We start from the raw sequence: 23,859 nt of genomic DNA, 5'->3' as shown, positions 1-23,859 counted from the left end.
AATGTCTTAGAATAATTTTGGTGCTATTGCAAAGGAATGAAATATAATATGTAGGCAATTTATATAATTATTATGTATTAAATCGGCTGTTTTTCCCGTAAAATTAGTCAGTAAGGCTCAGACAAGCATGATTTGGTTCCAAGATACAACAAAAATAGAATTCCTATTTTTTTCGTTTTAGTAATTTCCATAAATTTTGTATTGAGAAACTTTCGATTCGTATGCACTCAAAATAGAACTTTTTACATTATGATTTATACGAGGTTGTGTAAAAATAAATTGATATTTTATACGCGCACATCAAGTTTCAACAACTATGTTATAACATATTATTGTTACGTGGCATAAACTATATAAAACGCTGCCTATCTATGATATAAGGCGTAAATATAAAATATATCAAACGGAGGAAAACAAGAGGATTTTGATGTTAAATTCGACAAGACACTTAGTAGTTATACAGAGTACAATATTTAACGAACCTATCCATACTAAAAACAAAAATGTAAAAATTATAATATTATTTTACTTTGATGGTGCAAATAAATGGAGCAAAGATGAGACGAGATTACTTCAGAACACGTGTTTGTAGAGGGGGGAGTACCGTTATTATATATTTTCTAAATTTTTCAAAATTGTTATAGATGTGGTGGGACTTCATGGTGATACAGAACTAATGTAAAAAGAATAGACACATGCATCCTGGTTAAATATATTATATTATAATACAATTTATTGAAATAGTCCATCATAATTCATAGTAGATCGTGCATAGACAACCGGCACAATAATACACGCGCCGATGGAGTGTAGCAGAAATGCCTATCCAATACGCCGTGTTATAACAAGTATTATAATAATATAGATATTAGAAATATTATTATGGTTACAATATCGTTAACAGCTACATATCGTATCCACCTACCTACCAACCTATGTTTTTAATGATTATAGAAAATTATATTTAAACGATCGCCGTCGGAACAATATCGATACGTACCTTCTCAGATTTTCTAATATTTAGGTGCAGACCACCAATATACTTTAAAAAGTATATATAATTATTTTGGGTTTACTCAATGTTACTAATCTAAAAGCATGCAAACCACGAAAATGGTTGTGATATAAAAGCATTACTTTAATGGCATACATTTTTATAATATTTTGAACGAGCTGAGGGGAGGTGGGTCAGAGAAACATACGTACAATGTCGACGGAAAACCTCGGCGAGATATATTACACGACCTAGTGGCGACCGAATATTTGCGTACAAATAATAACAATTTCAATCGTAAGCGACTTTAATGTCTCTGTGCCGTTATTGCAGAGGGCTATAATATATTGTCCGACACGACATAAATGTTCTTTATACGTTGTAAAATAATATACGGACACTGCAATGATGATAATATTATACGGATCGTGTAGAGGGAATTAAATTTTCACGCTTCCTCGCCTCTATATATATTTGGAAGGACGAGCGCGTTTGTGGTTTTTCTCGAGCTTTATCCATCTCATTTTCACTGTCACATGTCGTCGAGACTATATATAGTGATCATAATAGCAATATATTATAATAGCACGTCGACATCATAATTATTATCATATTATATTTGTCAGAGATCGATTATTTTTCTGCGTTCACGCTTTACATAAAATATACATGAAAATATTTATGGTATAGTGTCTGTATTGTTCATCAATATTCTTATTTTTTTTTAGACTATATACTTATACACTATATAAAATTACTACTCATACTCAATCATATACAGTGCCTATTTTTTTTTTTGTATTTTGTTGCGGTGAAACTTTGTGCGGCTTTTTTTCCCGAAAAATACTTTTGAAACCAATGCAAGTTCATACACTAACAATTTTATTGTATACGATTTTTATTTCATTAAAAACTCATGGTAGAATTTAATAAAATAATTGTAAATTAATAACAAAAATGAAAAATTGTAATCCTTTTAATTTGTTTATTATAACTAAAGCACTACAAAAATTGATTATTTACCTACGTAATATTTACAAACATTTGTTAGGGTTCCGAGCAAAAAACGAAACCCTTATAGATTCGTTATGTTTGTCTGTCTCAGACAGACTGTCTGTCCAATATATGTCACAGCCACTTTTTTCCGAAATTATAGGAACTATATTACTGCTGAAACTTTGGTAAGTAGATGTATTCTGTGAACCGCATGAAGATTTTCACGTAAAAATAGAAAGAAAAATTAAATTTTGGGGGCTCCTCATACTAAGAACTGAAACTCAAACATTTTTTTTCATCCAACCCATACACATAGGGGTATCTATGGATAGGTCTTCAAAAATGATATTGAGGTTTCTAATATCATTTTTTTCTAAACTGAATAGTTTGCGCGAGAGACACTTCCAAAGTGGTAAAATGTGTGTCCTCCACCCCCTATAACTTTAAAAAATAAGAGAATGATAAAACTAAAAAAAAATTATGTTGTACATTACCATGCAAAATTCCACCGAAAATTGGTTTGAACGAGATCTAGTAGGTAAGTAGTTTTTTTTTTAATAAGTGAATAAATAAATAATAATTATAATTCGCGCGGGGCGTGGCTTGATCGGTACCGGGTGCGGAGCGCGCGGGGGGCAGGTTCCCGACTGCGCTTACCCGAGCGGGTAATATTATTATAATATTAGATAAGACTTCTGCTGGACCTGGTGATGGGGCCAAAGTTCGTGCCGGCTGAACGAAACGACTTATTATTTATGTTACTTGCTGGCTGCTGCTACGGAACCCTTCATGTTCGAGTCCGACTCGCACTTGGCCTCTTTTTTTTTTAATTATCTGAGTAGACAAATTAGAATTTAAATATTAACAAATTGTTTTTATAGTTTATTTTAAGCTATACACGTACAAACTAAAAAAGGTTATCGATAAAAGCATGTGTAGGCATTTTATTTGAGAACGTTTTTCCAAAATAAATTATTTTATACTTAGTTCTAAGAAAATATTTAAACTTCGGGTAAATAATATGCTCTTAAAAAGTTTTTAAAAATAAATACATAATAATATAGTAATTTAGAACACGTAACTAGAATACCTATACTTTTTTTCTTCCTTCATATTATTAATTATTATCATGCACTTTTGGACTTTCGGTTAGATGAATTATTTAGTTGGCGTGGGTGTGGATTTATGATCAGTATTAAAAATGTTTTTACAAAATAAATTTTCGTTTAGCTATTTTATTTTTATTCACTGTCATACTTTGTTTATATCACATTTCTGTTGAATGCCTATAATATTATGTCAAAGATTTGAAAAGCATTGTCGACCCTTATAATTGGGCCTTAACGTTTATCTTTGAGGCTTGAGCAGTTAATCATAATTTGTGCATATTATACATATATATATTATATGGTTTCGTCGAGTGTTAATATTGTAATATAATATAGTGTACTAGTTATTAATCAAAAATAATATTTGCTGTATAAACACAAACTTTTAGGCTTTATAATAGTTATATTTTCGGGTTAAAATTCTATAATTAATAAACATTGTACTTATCAGATATAGTCGGATATACTACATTTTTACTCAATTCAATATTAATCAAATAAACAAATTATAACGTTAGCATCTATTGTTAAGGACAAATCTGATTGTATAACGAATGAGTTGACATTTACGCACGTGCATGTGAATTGAATAATAGTTTATAACACGGTGATAGAACTCATCGTGGCTATTTTTAGCTTTTTACACATATTATAACGACGAGGCCGTCCTCGTCACTGCCCACTGGTACCCACATTATTCGTGGTGTAAAATAAAAAAAAAACAATTCGTTAAGTATATGATTGGATGGGTACCGAATACTCGGTAGTCAAAGTTGTTGTTATGTGCGTTCCCGGTTCCGTTCGTAATATAGTTTACGATGCCTAGAAATCAGTAATTTTTATAAAAAAAAAAAAAAAAACAATCGAAAAACGAAAATACATACTTGGAATGAAGACAGTCACGGAACAATGAATTTCCGCAACAGCTAACAAGTTATAGCAATTATTCGTAGTTATTATTAAACACTGTGACACGTGCAATTATTACTATTGTAATTTCGAACAAGATTTTGTTTTCAATTTTACATACCTAATTATAGTGTAGAAACTATAATATAAATGAGATAATACACGAAAACAAAGAAAATGTGTATTTTGTATACAGCTAGTGTTGTTATAATTTTCCGAAATCCTCATTCCTGGTACGCACCAGCCATCAAGGCAGACATAAACATATAAATTGTTTCCACGTTATAGTTGATTTCTTCAAAGATATCCATCGTATTAAAATTCCTAGTCAAAAGACATTGAGTAAAAATAAAAATTTATGAAACGACATACGGTTTGAGATTTGAAATTGAAAAATAACTACAGTGGGCACCACTTATGTGATCACATTAGTTCAGGACATTTTGATTCTACCAACCAGTTGATTCCATGAAGCATTATTTTTTTCGCCATGATATTTGGTTTGGCATTTCCATTTTTGATTCCAATCACTAGGTATATCTTTAATCGTGATTCCCATAAACGGTTGATTCTATGAACCTGCAGTGATCACATTAAGCGGAACTCACTGTATTACAAAAAGTGCAACTATCCAGCAATACACACTTAATTCACGGTCGGGTAATATAATATATGGTGTGTTTATTGTTCATGGACTTATATGGGAATCCCCCATCACTGTTCGTACCATTTTTAAATCTCATCGTGAATGAAATTGGTTGTGACGAAAGAATAAAAAAGTGCGTTAGAACTTAGAAACATAAAAATCGTTTGAAACGGCGGACATTCGTAATAACAAAGATAGTGACAATATTACAATACGACGTGTCATATAATACTGCACATACGCTGGCCTGCAGTCTTCGAGGCGGATCAGTTGGACCAATAACAGTATGTAATACATTGTTTATATTATAAAATATGATTACACTTTTGGAATCTGTGTATATTTTTTACACGACCATATCCGCTTGTAAGTACGTCGAACCGTTATTAAAAACGATGGGGGGGAGGGTAGGAGAATGTTACGCATCTGTAGTAGTCCTGCAGCCTTTATTATTAAAAACTTTCACGAATCAAACGGTATATTTACGCGTACCACTACGCTCTCGCGTGCACGAGAATGTCCGTATTGTACGGGTTGTCTTATTCGCCAGCTCATGCGTACATAATTCCGCACGGAATTCGCAGATCAAATACATAATAATACCGTGTAACTATTATAGACGTGTATCGGTGTGCGAATAATAATAACTAACCCAACCCACAGAATTCACCGTGCACAACAGTGCGCCGCCCAACAACAACCGGACAACTTTGAAAACGTAAACGTAAATATGTACCCATAACCCATCTGTCTACAATATAACCCACGTGTTCCGAGCGGCGTACACCGAGTCGTCGTCGGTGTAAATAACTCGCAACTTTAGCCACTGCTGCAAACAATTATCGTGCACGATATTGCGTTCTTTGCATGCGACGATTGACGACCGACTGCCATATTGTATGTTATTGTTATGCACAGCGATCGTATTCGACACACACATTTGACTGTATAATATATATTATACATCCTTCGCGGTATATTCGATATAGGTATCTGCGCGTTATTTGTACGGTGTGAGCAGTTTATTACAACTTTCGGCAGCCTGTTGCGGATACGTGGGTGGTTGTATTGTCGCATCAAACGCGTCCTGAATTTTTTTCCGCGCCATAGGCGTCCCGCACGTGTATTGTAATTTGTATTTGATTGTCGCGCCTCTCTGAAATACCATCGCGTATATTATACTACACGGAGTGAAAAGTCCCGGGTTTTCCAGTTTTCGCGTATGTTAATATCGCATGGGTAAGCACGGGTCACAGGCCCACTCCGTATCTACATAATATATAATATATAATATTATACACAGCTATGAAGTGCGTAAGACAGTTCCACGCGACAATATATACCTACTATATGTAGCTTTACATCTGTGGAAAATTAATATAAAATATTCGAATTTGGATTTCCCGATACGCATTCTAATATATAAGAATATATCTACTATTGTGATTTAATGACGTGAATTCCAAAATGTAGTTTGTATTACCAAGCTAGAATGTCGTGTCTAGCCTTCTAGAGTGTCGGTTCCGGTTTTTTCAATTTTCCGAAATTCTATACAATTTGAAAATTATATTTTATATTTTAGTTACTTCCCTAATTTTATTATAATACTTTTCCACTAATCTACAGCTAGTATCAATTTAGGGGGGGGTTGACCACCGCTAACCAGCACACGTAACACCAAAAACGTGCAGCGTTCAACAATAACATAATTATAGTAATTACTATTTGAATGTTTGATTTTCACTCCAATCTATAGTTCTGAATTCATTGGCCGATATACCTATTTGTTAACAAGATCAAATAGTTTTCGAGACATTTCGTCGTCGCTCGTTGGTATATTACAGCCGAGTTGTTTTGTTTAATTAGCTGGAACAATAATTACAGCCTCTGACCAGAAAGATGACGTTTGCGATATTAAGCTCTAGAAGTTTCGAATTTATGTTTTACTTCGAATGTCGGTGGAGTTAAATCAGGCGAACTGCGACGGGATACGGTGTTGTTAGTTGGTGGGAGGGGGGGGGGGGTGAAAGAGACAAAATATTGGTAAGACATTTACAAATCGTTCACATGTATATCATCAGAGTTATAGTTGTATACCTAGTTGTATTGGTATATGATATCTATACAAAGTGAAACATTTTTTTTATATTTATCTATGATTTGTGTATGTACTATAATTCCGAAAATACCAATCAATTAATAAAATAAAAAACTAGACAATTAATCAAATGGAATTTTTATTTACTTGAATTTAAAAATTCTTAAAATGTTTCACATCACCTGCAGTGAGCTGAATATTTCACGACATCTTAGTATAAGAAAAATATTATAAAAAAGTGGATATAATATCGCTTTATTAATGTTTTACCTACTGAAATTGTTCTCTTTAAATTAAAAACTATAATGATGAAATATGATGTAATAATATTTTTTTTACTGTGTGTATTTATTTATACTTATTATTTGTTCACGGTTTTTGAACTTGAACTGTTGAAAAAATTGAAATAATTATTAATTTGGTCTCCTTCGGTTGATTAAAATATGGATGTATATATATTTTTAAACTTAGACGAGGAATTTAATTTTAAATTTAAACATTAATATATTTGGTGGTGGTGAATAAAAAAATCCTTAAATGTAGGATGATAAAAAAGTAAAGTTATTTTTGATATATAAATGTAAATATGCTGTTATGCTAAATATTAATAATTTATATATTTTATAGCTAGTTAAAGAACGTTTTAATAAGTAATGAAAATAAATAGAAAATCAAATAATCCAATTAATGGTTAGTATTACGGTTACGTGGTAAACCACTCGATATTTTCCACCAGTTAATAGCTAATGTAGGCAGGGGCGGACTGGCCCAGGGTGCTATACACCAAGTAGCACCCCGGGCCCCCGTTTGTATTTATGATCCGGGCCCCCGATTACCACAGTCGGTATACGGTATAATAATGGTATAATACGGTATTATACAAAATAAAAATAAAATAACATATTTCAACATCTCTACAAATAAACAACATGTTATTCTTAATTTTTTTTTTTTTATGTTTACTTATAAAACTAAGGGCTCTTTCCTAATTTAGGTAGGTTTGAAAAAAAATTACGGGCCCCATATTAATTTTGCACCCCGGGCCAAAAATAGCCAGTCCGCCCCTGAATGTAGGTACCAAAATTATTGACGTAGAACATACCGGGTTTGAATTGACTTGGGCATAAACACTTGTATTTTTCAATGTATGTGACTCAAGTAGGTACAATTTTTTTTTAATTTAAAAATGATCGAAATCCCCATTATTTAAAATGTAAAAGAATAATTGACGAATGACACTCAGCACTCACTATGTCTCACGGACAGTGGACGGCTAAAATTCAGTACACGAAGATGCTTGTATTTTGTAATTAGCGGTTAATCCATAGTTACACGTTCATTATTAGAAGTCACAACATTAAAATGCTGTCGATGAAATATTTGTAGTATGTGATGTTTATGAGTTTACCACAAATTATCTGCAATCAGTAATTTTACGCACGTACCTACCGACTACGACTTAAATAATAAATATGACGATAACAATAAAATTGTGTATTATACCATCATAGTATATATTTTTATACTTATTTCATATTGTGATTTATGAAAGAGAATTTTGTCTTGGTAATTAGGTAATATTATGATAATGTTTATTGAATTACAAGTTCATATTATTTTTTCTCAGGGAGAGCAAGTATCTTATCTTGCCCCCGCCTTATGTACGACCATACCTAAAGTGTTGAACTTTTAGATTAATAAAAATTATAACGTTTAAATCACCAACAATATTACCTTGTTTAAAGATCTATTAATATGTAGTGTAAGTATATTATTATGGCGCCAATATAGTCTTGAATGTATCAAATTATTTATTTAACCATCTACATTATACGCTCGCAGGCCATACTCATTAAATACAGTCACACAGTTATAGTTGTCATAAGTACTATGATTATGACTAAAACTAGTAGTAATATTGTCGAATTTTAATGGTTTAAGCTTAACGTATTTTCAGGGAAACTGTTATTTAACAGACTATAAGCTTCATAAAACTTAAAACTTAAAAGAAATATTAATGACATCTACCGGATTCACTACCTACCTACTCGCATCGTTTTAGTATTCCGTCACTTCATTAAAAACATACCACTAGTATTTAACACTATATTCAATAAAATCTAGTGGCGTAATCTGTGATATAGTGAGACATTTTAGTATTCATTTTTTTAACGATAAAAAATGGCGTATGGCAATAAACGACAAAAATGAATGTATTTATAGAGATTTGCAAACTATAAGGTCGACGTATGTGGGCTTAGTGCTCCGCGGCTTTTTGTGGAAAATTAAAAATGATATCCTATTCCAAGAAACTAATTCCTAATTACGTCACTGTTTAAATCAATATAAGTCTTGCCTATGGCACTGCGAAATGCGAGTATATATCTTTATGTGAGTCATAATATTTTATATTTTAGATTAGTTGAAACAAAATGGATTTCAAATTGGATGTTCGAAAAGGTTTTGGTTTACTGCGACGAATATTAGTGGGGCGTTTCAGCAAACATCTCTAAGTCTGACTATATATACTATATATAATTTTCTCTCTCTACTCTTTACGTCATGACCGATACTTTACACGAAAACCAACTTGACTCTTTTGTAAAAGAATTGCTGAAAAATCGCTGAAAGATATAATTATGATTGGTAGCATAGCACAAAGCAGCAACGTACATATGGTGGCGAGGGAGGGGGAGCGAATGGGTCCCAGAAACCACCATCCCACCGAAATTTCTTTCTCCGTGAAAATTGTTTTAACCAAGTTTTACGGTTTTTATGTTTATACCAATTATGTTTATACAAGTAAAGCAGTTCCGTCACTAACAAAAAATAAAAAACTCCGAGTGTGCTCAAGAAATTCATCAACCGTTTAAATATTAATTCTCTTGGGATTTTACACATAGGTACCATGACTCATTTATATGTACTTTATACTATATTATACCCTCATTAAAACGCCTAAAGCAGAATTCGTATAAACGTATGCAAGAAACTATTATTAAGTCAATTTTAAATGTATCAAATATTGGGTTGTCTCTTGTACAGTCGTACGTATAAAATATATAACTATTAACAATATTATAAACTCATAAATTGTATAATTTATCAAGATGGCGTTTAACATATTTTTTTTTATATAGCCTCTAAGTTGGTATGGATTGGAATTTAATAATAATTAATATAGATAATATTTTATATACACCATCCTTACATAATTCATTTTCAGAAATCTGCAGTTATATGACAATGTTTGCAGTTTGTATATTATGTTATGGCTTGGGTCGAATAAAAAAAAAAGTGAGCATTAGTCTATTTTATAAGTCTTATGATTATATAATTCAATTTTAAAAACGGAAAACACGTAGTGTTTATATTATTTGTTTAAATAAAAATAAGAAAAAAAGTGGTTTAAATTTAATAAAATTCAAATCATCTAAGAGCAAACTTACGCGATGATTACATAGAAAAGAAATTAACTGTAAAAATGTTTTTTCGTGTAAAAGACGAAGATAAATTGAAGGTAAAAATACATAAGAAAAAATAACATTTATGATGTGTTGCGTGTTAATAGTAAAATACATTTGAAAGGTGGAAAAATGTATGTCATCATAAAATTGTTAAAAGAAACGTTCAAAGTTTTTTTAATAATGCTTTAAAGCAATATTGATAATCCGTAGCTCTGATGACTTTGATAACTTTTCAATTACAAAAGCATTTCAAAGGAATTTTATGCCTTTTATACATAAACAATATATACGACGTTAACCTGCACGTCCACAATACTGCAGTTAAGGATCATTATCTGAACTAATTGCAGTTCAATAATGTACGAATAGGTAACTAACATTCTATGAATAAACAATCAGTGGTTTTTTAATAAAAATCAGTATATATTTTTCAAATCATTTAAAAAAAAAAAATTTAGAAACGTTAAAATACAATCAAGATATATTTTTTTGTTATTTAGATAAACAAAGTGTTTTAATAATTTAATGGCTATTTATTTGTTTATTTAAATATTCATATTATATTATATATTACTATATTACATATACCTAGGTAGGTCTACTTTGGCATGCCTTCAAATCGATTTTTAAGAACTAAGTGTAGCTCTACAATTTACCGACACAAATCTATTCAAAAACTATTTAAACTCCAAAGTACTGGTGTTCGCCAAAAAGGAGTACTAAATTATGAACAAAACAAATTTAGGATTAGACCATCTTGTATCTTTATAATATCATTGAGTAGAAAAAGGTGTCATCAGCTTAGATGAATGGAGTTTTGGACGAAGTGATTGATTTTGTTTTGCAATTTACGTTTGTGTACGTTGAATTATGAATAACTTGTTTTTGATAGAACCTACCTATAGAATTTCCAGAATCTCAATAACTTTTCGTTATTAAACTTTTAGACATATAAAGATGTATTTCAAGTTCTATGAAACTTTTTATCATGTAATTGAAGCATTTCAACATTTAAACGATTCATATGTTTTTTATTTTGTTTGAACTGCATATAATAACTCAAAGCAATAACGTTTATTTTAAATCAAAATCAATAAATTGTTTTATAAGTGCATATATTTTCTGAGAATGTAGGGGACTTTTATAAATGTTTTAATCAAAATTTACTTTAAGCAAGTGTGTTTTGAAATCTATATGTTGCTGATTTTAATACCATTAAAATTAAGAGGGAAAGTAGATAACTCCTCTGCTGTACAGTAGGCGTCGAGTGTTTTGAACATTTTTGTGGTTTTTTGCAAAATTTGAATTTGAAATGCTTACATAAATAAGACATACACTCATACCCATGTACCATTAACATTTTTATAAATTATCTATACCTAATAGAAACTTATGAGGAATCTTGTATTAAATTTCTATATGATAATTGAAAACAAACTAAAAGAAAATGTTAAATGTCTATAAATAGCTAACTAATGTAAAACTTCCTTTTTACCCTTTTCCCTATTTTTTTTTTGTTTTTTCCAATTGTTTTTAAAAGTACTAAAAATTTTAATTTTGATTGCATAAAATTATTACCAAACTAGATTTACTTTACTACCAGAAAAAACACTGAAGTGGAAAATCAAAGCATTTTTTTTTTTTACTCTAAACCACATGCTCAGAATAAGCACAGTAATTCAATATTTTAATTGCTTGATAGTTAAAAGTTACCTAAATTCAGTTATTTTTTGTTAGGTTTGTACCTACCTACTTATACCTACTTATACTTATACTTATACTTATACACTATGTTCCTATAATTTTATAAAGTGTTTAATGTACCTATACATATGTTAGTAATAATTAATAAAGCATTAGCTCAAAATAATGGAGAAAAAAACACAAATTATCAGGAAAGAATTTTTATACTCGCAATTTAAATATTCAATATCATCTGTACTGAACCCATGTATGAAAATCTAGAAAATTTGTTTATGCATAAAAGTTAATAAAATATGTCTATCATCTTTTAAATTTGAATTTTAGTTTAAAAAAGAACGGTTTTTTTTAAATAAAATATTAATATATTATATTATTATATCTTGTATAAGGTGTTACCACTGGGTACCCTCCCTAATCATAAGATTCATGTCGACCTATTTTTACTGTCAATTACCAAACCTACTTATTGTACATAAAAAAATTGTATAGATTGTATATATATTTCAATATAATAGAACAAAAAATATATCTGAAATATTATAATATGATTAATAATTAAATCAGAAAAACTAGTAGAACAGATGAAACGTAATGCTTGTATGTATTATTACAATATTTGAAACTAATATGGAGAATGTAATGGAAGATAGATTTTAATATTTTATTAATGGTGGCTTTATTGGAGAGGAAAACATTGATATATGAAAAGTGGAGACTGAGAGAAGAAAAAAGGTATTTTAAATTTAATATCATGGGGGGATGATGCTGGACAATTAATTAATGGATTAAACTTATTCCCATTATAAGTGTGTCTGTTGAAAGGCAAAATAGTGAAAAATGTATTACTCACAGTCCACAGACTACGGCGAAGTCTTATGATGACACATAATATCTACACAACAATATGTATGTTCAAGTATAGCTTTTGTTAGTATACCTATGCCAATTGCGTCTATACGGGCTTTGTGCCTATTATGTTGTGGTATTCATCATTTTCTGCTCTAGTAAAATTCTAAATACGCGTCTCAATTCATTAGGGATAATACAGCATCGACTTTGTTGTTTTCTACCGCGACTGATAAAATTATAAACATGGGTACAGCTGCAGTAAAAGAGATGTTTTCCAACACTAGATAATTCAATAACGTTTTATTTTTTTAACTTTGTTACTGTGCATTTTCTACAAACTTTGATTTAATAACAAACATTAATATTGCCGAACGCCGTATTCATTCGTTCATGCTGTTTAGAGTAAAGAGTTACTGTGTTAGAAGCTCTAGTAAGCCTTAAAGTAGAGCGATGAACAGAGATTTCATCGATTTTTTTTCTTTCAAGAGTTTTTAGAGCTTAGTTGAAAATTGAAATATAAGGATTTGGATGGTTTTTCATCTGAAATGGTTTATGCGGCATTGTTCGGATATCATAATTTTTTTTTCATATGAAATTGTATAGTATTGATATCTACTAATTAACCATTGTTTATATTAAACTGTAATATTATAAAATCATTAAAATTCACAATTATTTATGATACCAAAATTGTTTTTAAACCATTGAGAAAATATATTAACATATATTTTCCTTATATTTGCGGATTTGCAAAAAAACAAACATTGTGTTGGCGAAACATAAATCGTAATTAATTAAATAGATAAAAAAAACTGAATTTGTTAACTTATACTGGCTACTACGTATTACCCACAATCCTACAATGGACGTAATATAATTGATTGGAATATTGTAAGTTAGTAACTTCAAATGGAAGCAAGAAACAATTGGGTTTTACACCGACGTTTACTTAATATGTTTTGTTCGTACATTGGAAAGCACTTTGAAGTAATAAATATACTCCGATCGGAATATTAGTAGCATTATTGCGCTCAATCAATAAGAAATGCATTGTAAGCTGTAATCTGTAAGCAATAAATATGCATAGTATGCAACTACCCTACATACCTCAAGTACAATATATTAACAAACATTTTAAGAAAAATGTCTACAAAACGTATATGCATACATTCAAATAATCATTCAAACCTATAACGGATGTGTATATTTATTATTTATATAATAATATATAATATGAATATTGTGTATGACACTATGATTGCTTCTTGTTAATCAACGTTATTTTGATTTTTAATATTATTTGATCCCTGCGTATAGTGTATACTTATTGCATTTGAAATCAGAAAATATATACCTACATATAGTTCATTCACTTGTCTAATTGCATGGAGAATATTTGTGTATAAAAAACGAAATCGAAAAAAAATGTTTGATTTTGAAGAATATAACTAAGTTTATTTTAAGAATCGTACCTAATCGTTATTTGGATATTTTTTGTTTTTGGCGCTTTTTGAAATAATATAGTAGTTTTCGCTGGGTATAGATAATATTTGATGTGCTCTTGAGATTGATGAAACTATAATATTGGTGTTTTCAATAGCTGATGCCATAAATATATAATACAAAACATACAAATAGTTGTACTGCTTACATATATTTTATACATTTAAGTTAATCATACCTCGGAGACATGAAATAATAAATCAATTGTAAAAAACAAATTTTATAATATTTCGAAAAAAATATTATGATTTTACTCAATTAGGTATTTGTTGAACATTGTTTTTTAGTTAAACTTTTTTTTAAAATTTTAATACGAGCAGGTTTCTGCAAATTGTATGTACTAATGATTTAGCGAGTGGAATTTATACAATAATTTAATTATTTTAATATATACCTTGTACATTTATTAGTTTGAATACATAGAATAGATGTAATTGTTATTTCATGAATATAATTTTAATAGCTTAAAAATTAATAGCTATCAATTACTAATTGAAGAATATTATATATTATATATAATATTGCACTAATTATTAGGTTAAAAGTTCGTATAACAGTAGTACACATATCATTTGTTCAATATAGGTATACCTTACATTATATAAATTATAATTTTAACTAATATAAACTGCAATTGGGTTCACAAATATTAACATTGATATAATATTAAGTGTTGATGTATCAGTTATCTACTTATGTCTTATATAAATTCAGTCTTATGATTTTAGTAGGTACCTATACCTACGTTTTGGACAAATGTAAAGTACTTTTTGACTCGGACCAGGTTTCGAACTTGATTCATAAAACAACATGGCAATCATGTTTAATGTTTAAAAAGAATGAATGTTAGGACGTAAAAAAAATGATAAAACTATAATGGCCTATGAAGCCAAATTTATATTTTTGATCAATAATAAAAAAGTATAGATACATTTCAACGCTTGTAAATTAATTTTGATAAAGAGACGACAAAAATAAATTATTATAATATAATATAACATTATCCAATTACCTTAAGACTAAAATAACATTTAAAATTCGCTAGAAAGTAATTTAAATAATTTTTTTATGAACACAAAATGTTATTTTAGGTTAAAATATTCATGAACGCTTAAGTTTTCATTTCTTTTCATTCAGCCAATAAATTGTAATAATTGCTATTTTGACGGCTTATAAAACGCAGCACGCCCATAACTAAATATATCACCTGCAAAGGTCATAAGCACCCTTTAATATAGTTTTTAAAAGAGACTTATATTATTTTATGATTAAAATATGTTTGAAAACTATTTTTCATAAATCATAATATTATAATGCACGCGGGGGCCAGGATGGACCAAGACCCACAGTACACACCCTTGCATGTCTCGACCTCATATATATTGGCCGCCCGATGTTGTAATTTTAAGCTCACAAAAAAAACTATTTTGTTTTAATTATATGATGCACCCACCTATTATATACGTAGGTATACCTATAGATACATAATACTATAATAGTGAGTGAGTTTAATGTGCACATTTTAAAATTTAGTAATATTATTATCAATGTCCGCAGGGTATTATATTCATATTCTCACAGATAGTGTATCATGAAATAACGAAAGCTTTATCCTTATAATAATGATGATTGGTCTAGACTCTAGACGGACCCATCGACTGCCCGAGTGCGCAATACTTGCGTCTATCAATGGTAAATTAAATATGTAGTAAATTCAATAGCCAACTTGGATCCAGCTGGCCGTCCTACGCAAGTTGGCTCACGCTAAGCGTGATAATATATAATAATTAATAAATCATTTTCTTAACATCTCTAGGTAAAGATAGCGAAAGTTAGGAGTATCTTATTGTAAAATAATTAAAAAAATAAAAATAAACGAATCATCCACTTCAATTGTGTATCAAATATTCGAGAATGGTATATTAAGTTACACGTGCGTTATCAATATTTCTTTTAGATTTCAACTTGCAGTATTACATATTTTTTGTGGCGATTCAATTAAATAAATCTTATTATTTATCAAATCGAGTTCTTATAGTACCTACGCTGCTATGGTACAGTATCTATAAAAGATAACAAAAATTGAAAAATGTATTGAATGTAAATTTAAAAAAATGCTAATTAAGTATGTAAGAATCTATTGTTTATAGCTCACAATATAATAATATATCCTTAAACAAAAATATTTTCTAAAATTAATTTGTATTTCATTCAATTATACAATAATATACTTAGGTATGTGTTTCACCGTACATAATGAAATCTTAATTAATAACCCATGCAATATATTGTGTATTTATGGAATCTTGTACGAATATTAGTCGACGTCATACAAGTTGACATGCGTAGGTGTAGTACCTATATAATTATCTCGATAAAATAATATTTCAAAGAGAAATAGTTAGCAGAAAACTAATTATCGTAATCGAATGTCGCGGACTAATTAAATACGATGATTGCGATGTGTTAACAATAAGTTGTCGCGAGGTATTTTTTGTCGTTTGATAATAATATAATATATTGTTCGGATTTTCGACAAACCAATTACTATAATTGTTCACCCACCGAGGACGCATGTCTATAATTTATATCATATTATATTATTATGTGTACAACACGAAACGTTTAATCCTATCAGCATAAAATACCATATAATTTAATATATGTTCACGTACATGGAGGGCGGTTCTTTCAAAGCGTAAACCAGATGATATCTTAAAAATAGAATGAATTTCAAAACTAATTAAATTTATTCTATCATAATTCTATTATAAGAACAAATATAGGTAATGTTAATCATAAAGATAAAAAACGTAAAATAAATTATAATATTATAATATGATCTTAAAAATATATACATACCTATACCTATATATTTTAAAAATTGCTCGTATTTCCCAAGATATTTGCTTATATGACTGAATTGTATTTGTTATTATAATATAACACATGTGTATACAAATTTAATTATTTATAACAATACAATATGCGAATGAGAATCACACTATCATATAATAAGTGTCGTGTGATCTTCTATACCGTCAACAGCATAGTTAAAATTATTATGAATTATTGAAAAAAGCTATAGTCGTACTGCAAGTAAATAAATTATAAATCGGTTGGTTATAAAACGGTACAATAATAATGTCGCCGATACTTCAGACTTTCCGTATATTATTACTCTGTGTCTCTGCATCTAATAGTTTCTGTCCATGCCGCTCGGGCGATTTGCGCCGTTTCACAAGTTCGCAACTATAACGAAGATATGAGAAAAAATGCACTAACTTATACATGATGTATAACGAGTATTATACGATATTATATTTAAAGTTAAGGAGTATAAGATTGGCTGCACAGACGGGGCACCCTTCGAAATCGTGTTACACCACCTGTAGAAATTCTGCGAGGCTACTGAAGTGGCTGTGAACAGTGTTCACTGAACACTCTTAAATATTGAATACAAAGAACCCATTATAGGCCAATTTTATTCGCTTCAATCATAGGGGGTACCTACGACACGAACATTTCATAGAGAATATTCCGCTCCCACAGTAACACGTTGTATAGGTACGATTAATAATGATTATAATAATATGGTTGTAATATATTATTTTCTGGAATTTTTTTTTTTATTCGATTTGCACCCCCTACGCATAATATATTATAGGCAGTCAGCGCAATACAAAATAATATTGAAAAACGAATTTCGACCGGGACGAAGCGCGGCGGTTGGCGACGACGTCTTTGGTTGTTCCGCTATCATACATAGTGGCGACGGCGGCGGCGGCTTGAATAGCTATTATTATTATTATGAAGCGACCGCTGTAATGGTCGGGGGGAGGGGTATTCGTAATGATAAACTCGTTTATAATTTACGTACTTTTATGAATTGGGTTCGATGGAGGTGTGGGGACTGGGGATTAGCCGTACCTACACATTGACAGGGGAAAAATTGGTGGGCGGATACTATAGCTATTTAAATGGTCGCTATACATGGGTGAAATAAAAAGTTCACTGCGCTCATATCAGCTATATACATTATAGCATTGATGACGTTTTATGTATTAATCGCGTATGTAATATTATTATCCCATTTCATCATTATTATTCCGACGACGCGCACGCGCCCGCGACGCCGACACGCCAACAGGTTGCGCGGCGAAAAAAAATAGGGTAGAACGCGGAGTGTTGTCAGGGGGCGTATTTTACGGGACGCCGTATACGACGCGGTTTGACGCGCTTTTCCGGTACATATTGCGCTGCGTCTTTGTCGGCGGCGTCATTCTGCTTGGTCGTCCCGTCCGCCGCACCTACGTGAGAAACGCGCATCCGAGGCCCAAGTCCGAGACCGGTAAGTCCTGCACGATACCTACGCACAATATATGCGCATATTATATTATAATATCATACGAGTGCTTTACATAATATATTGTGGTACATACCGGCGTGGTTCTTCCGCGATTCATATAATATGTTATAAATTTATAATATAGTGTCATCGAATATCAAACAATATAGGTATAGAGGTCAGGTTTAGAACTTTACACTTTACTTCACCTGCAATTGGCGGTGTTGCTGATTTTTTTCCCGTCGATTCTCGTGGAAATCGCTGTTCCGATAATATGCGTATGATATATTATTTTTAAAAATGTGTACTATAACTTTCGTGTCGATTTGGTCGTGTTCATATGGTACGTGCTCCAAAGTCCGCATCGAGTTCTACGAGGGACGCGTTAACATCGAGTATGATAATCGTTCGAAAAAAAAATACCACTCTGCATAATATCGATAGAAAATTAAATTTTACTCATTTTTTTTTCTCAAGTCTATCGATATTAATTATCCTAATAATATTCTATACTTTATCTCAAGTGTACAACGTACATAAATTGGAATGTATAGGAACAGTAATTTTTTCGCTGTCTGTGCGAATATTTATGATAAGTTTCATATCCATGATCGTTTTTAATATATCGAAAGGCTAAACGCAATCCCTCCCCGCGTATAATATAATTGTTTAGGTGACGTGAAAATACGAAAAAATTATTTAAAAATACTAGAAACCGTCCGTACGCGAATTGAAGCCATTCGTGGACTTACATTTATTTTTGGAGTCTGTTAAATTTCCAATTTGGTACTGGAATTGAATAATTATTGTATTACCTATTTCCTATACACATCGTTGATATTCAAATATTCGAATTTCAGCCAATGTGTAATTTTTTATTTTTATACCTATACATATTTCTCCGTGTGGTTTTAATCATTCTGTTGAAAGAAGTTGTCGTTTTCAGTAAGTTTAAAGATTTTTTTATATTATGTTCTCATAGAACTTCATAAAAAGAAAAATGAATTTTTAATTGACAAGTAGATTTTTGTATAATATAATATACTATGCTGTAGTAGAGTATTATTATGTATTTTCATTGTTTGGAGGGTCTCGTGTGGATAAGAAACTATAATTTACATTTTTGAAGTCGAGCGATAATTTGAACAGTCGTTTTATATAATAAGTTTAAACTAGACGTAAAGGAGTTTTAGTGTGAGGAATTGTATACGTAAATCACTGTAATCCACATATGTATACATTTTAACTTATTTTTACGCAGCTTAATTTTGTATGGGTATGTTTTTCATAAGCATTTTATTCTATTGATAAATATTCAAAAAAATTTTTTCGAACTTTTAATATGGTTTAAATAAGTTTAGGTAAACATTTAATGTATTTATGTATGGGCGCCTTGGCATTGAGAAATGTTCTGCTACCGCTTAAATACTTACTCAAAAAAAAAAATAGACAAGAAATTTTTTTTTGAATTTCAATTAAAAAAAATTGTTTGTCAGTATATGTTGTTATGTAAAACAATCAAATTAACGTTGAAAATACATCCAGAAATATAATATATAAATAAATAAATATATAAAATAAGTGATATGAACAAATAAAATCTTTTAACTAGCATAACACCGTGAAACTATGTTGATTGTTCGAATACAATTTTGTTTTTTTTTTAATTTACTCATTAAGCAATGGGGACATTATAAAATAATAAATAAATTCTATATTTAAATATTGTGATTACAAAAGAACTATTAAATAAACTTATGTTCAAAATAAGATTTAGAATACATTTTAGACGTATTTACATTTACAATGACAGATTATATACTCTATATAATAATGTGGCCTATTGAATTATAATAATGTACACGCATAGGTATAAAATGAATACTTAAATTTGGCTTTTCTAATTCAAACTCATAAAACAATACCGAGGTATGAAGTTCATAAAATAGATTTTATCGAAAAGTATTTAATCCGATTAAATTATATGAACAGTATATTTCATTAAACATGATATTATTAATTTAAAGTTTCCAGTTATTATACTTATCCATTATATAGATCTATCTATTATCAAATATATATTGAAAACTTCGTTATGCATACCTATACTTCACTAAAACTAATTTTGTTTATAGTCATTAGTTACATATATTGTACAATGTTTTGATTACGATGTAATTTCAATATATTGTTTATAAGAAACCACTTTTTCCGAATATTTATTGAATTGTATTTTAGTTGAATATTTGTTAGTTATGAAATCATTTTATTTTTATTTTAATATTTTACAATTGAAAATATTTTACCTTTGTTTAAAAATATGTATTATTGAAAAGTGATGAAATACCTAATATTATTATATTAAATTTTCAACTAAGCTTCTTTGATTTTTTCCAGGCCTTTAGTCTTTTTTATTTTTATAAACGATAACAATATTAGGCATATAATAGATTAATACGCAACGGATGAATTTATAAAATATTATTATTTGTGATTATAATATAACGACGACAATTATATACACTAAATTATCACACATTGGTAAAACAAACAAAATATTTCAAAACCCACTTTGCGGTCACCACCATTAACGGGACCTTTAATTTATTGAGGACAATATTGTACGTTGCTTCTTTTCCTTCATAAATTATTGTTCTCTTAGAGTATTATTATTTAGCTGAATTTTAGGATAGCTGTTAATACTTAATAGCTGTTATATATATATATATGTGTGTGTATAAATTAAAATGCAATCTAAGTTTAATAAGTACGGAACTGTCTACGCAAACAAAAATAATGAAGTCGTTTTAAAATAATATTACGCATACAATTCATTTTTAGTTGAATTTAACAACGGGGGGGGGGGGGGGGATTATAAACCTAGTCCGTAAAATGAGTAAATACTCATAAAGTTATAACTCATTAAATGGCAGGTAATCTATTTATAATAAATACTTTTACTGATAATAGTGCATATTTTGAGAAGACTATTGTGAGCAAAATAGTATTGCTAAATAGTAAATTGTCAAAATTGTAAACATAAAATATATTAGAATGCATTCAATGACATAAATGGATTAAATGGATTTAAGACCAACCGGTCTTGTGTACGATGATGCATACAAACTTTATTTGTATTATTTTTATTTTAAGTTTTTAAAGAAATACGTTCTACAGGTGGGTCTTCAAACTTGTACAGTATTTATTTTTTCATTCATTAACATCGAGCTGAACATTAACTTGGCTCTTATTTTTATCTTTAATTTATTAAATAATAATGTTTTCAACATATTTACATATTACATGTTTATCACAACTAAATATATACATATAAAATATAAATGAAACACGTTTAAAGCTGTAAAAGTATAGTTTTATCGACTTGACTTATCATGATGTCGTCTAATTAGAAATGTACAAATAAAAATATTTTATACGTACCTATATAATATTTTGGATATACCAGCTCAAACATAATTTTTTTTTTATTAAATATTCTCAGATAATTTTAGTGATAAAAATTTTAATATTCTAATACATTAAGAACTGAATTATTAAAAATACCTACGACCTACCCTAGTATTTTTTCAAGTTTTAATGATGTGTAATAAATTAAAAGTTTTCAATATTTTTAATTTTTAGGGCTTTCTAAGCTAACTATCTGCTATAAATACAACGTAGGTACATGCCTATATACATATTATATATATGCTATAGTACAGATAAAACTTGATTTTTGTTGAAACATAAATATTATAAAAACTGTGAAAAATTATAACGTTTTAATTATAAAAGATAGTACTTTTTTTTGTTAATCTGAACAATTTCATACCGTGTGCCTGACTAACGCCATAATACCTATAGGGCTATATCCAACACCTATCAATAAATATATTTTGTTTTTCAATTTATTATTGGAGGTGTGCATTACAATTATAGGCTTTATCTTAAATTGAATTTCCTAGTGTGATATGTTGACAATATTTTATTGAGTACCACCTACCTGCATGGGTGTGTACATCATTTTTCCGAGCGTAATAAATCTAGCGTAATAATATGTATTATTATCAAGTATCATTATTCATTTCAATGTTACCTATACAGGTGACTCTTTAACGTAAAACAATCGTTATTTCAAAAAATATTTATTTTTCATGATATGAAGTCAGTAATATTTTTATGAGTATTTTGATAAATAAAAATCGAAAAGTTTATTGTTATACTTTGTAAGTATTTTAAGTTTCATTGTGCAAGCTGGAGAAGAGTACACTCCAAGTCTACATCGCAAAATGTTGGTTGACTACTGCATTCATATAAACTTACCTAAACTTTAAATACTTACGAGTTTTTATAAATAGTTTTTTTTACCAATTATTTAATTATAAATATTTGAAAATTGATCGTGAACATAAAATATTTTTTGGAAGAATTCTACTTAGAAATATTAAGAAATTAAAAATGTACATTGTCATTCCCAAACGTAAAACACTTAAAAACAATAACAATAAAACTTAAATTTTTTCTTCGAAAATGTTGTTTTGTAACAAATTCAATTTATAAGAAAATAATATATTTTTAAAAAGTATAATACAGTTTTCAAAATAATAAACATTTTAATTCAAATGCTTCATCCTGTATAATTTGTGTTATGATTTACGATTGTTCATAAAAAGTTAATTTTTGAGGATGTACATATATAATGTATGGTAATTGGTTTCGCATATTTTATATAATTTTAATATAAAAACGAAAAGTTATTTTTTATAAGCTTACATCCGCCGACAATTTCAGAAACAATCAAACATCTAACCATATAGGCAGGGTTGGCTGCAGGGGGGGGGGTGCTAGGGGCAGCCCCATCACCAAGCTGTATTTCTGAACAATTGTATACTGTTCAAAACAAAATTAGAAAAATAAATCTTATTATAATATTGACATTTTCTGAAAATTATAACTAGACCCCCCCCCCCAACCAAGTCACTGGAACCACCCCTGAATATAGGTATGCATGACACGTCGTATAATTGTGTACACTATCTTTATCATCACAAAATTATTAGTATAACTGTTATAATGTATTATGGTAATCATAGGCGGAAATTTGGGGGTTATACGCTGGGGGTAAAACTGCATACAATAATGTGATATACGTAATATCTTTTCACGAACTCCGTTTCAACAGAATCTGCATAATATTAAATCTGATTAATATTATGCTTTTGCGCGCGCGACCCCT

The 23,859-nt window shown here is 29.5% G+C and overlaps 1 protein-coding gene across 1 annotated transcript in view; it reads left to right on the top strand.

The window, feature by feature from the left end:
• The first annotated feature begins 18,473 nt into the window (after nt 1-18,473).
• Nucleotides 18,474-23,859, top strand: part of LOC100168196 (allatotropins) — an 18,283-nt gene continuing 12,897 nt past the window's right edge. The window contains exon 1 of the mRNA XM_001942877.5: nt 18,474-18,626. The gene's annotated coding sequence lies outside the window, so the exon portion shown is untranslated. The remainder of the gene's footprint in view (nt 18,627-23,859) is intronic.

Source organism: Acyrthosiphon pisum, chromosome A2, assembly GCF_005508785.2.
Source record: "Acyrthosiphon pisum isolate AL4f chromosome A2, pea_aphid_22Mar2018_4r6ur, whole genome shotgun sequence".
NCBI classification, from domain to species: Eukaryota; Metazoa; Arthropoda; class Insecta; order Hemiptera; family Aphididae; genus Acyrthosiphon; species Acyrthosiphon pisum.
Note: the sequence above shows the minus strand (reverse complement) of the source record. Positions and strands in the feature narration are given on the sequence as shown.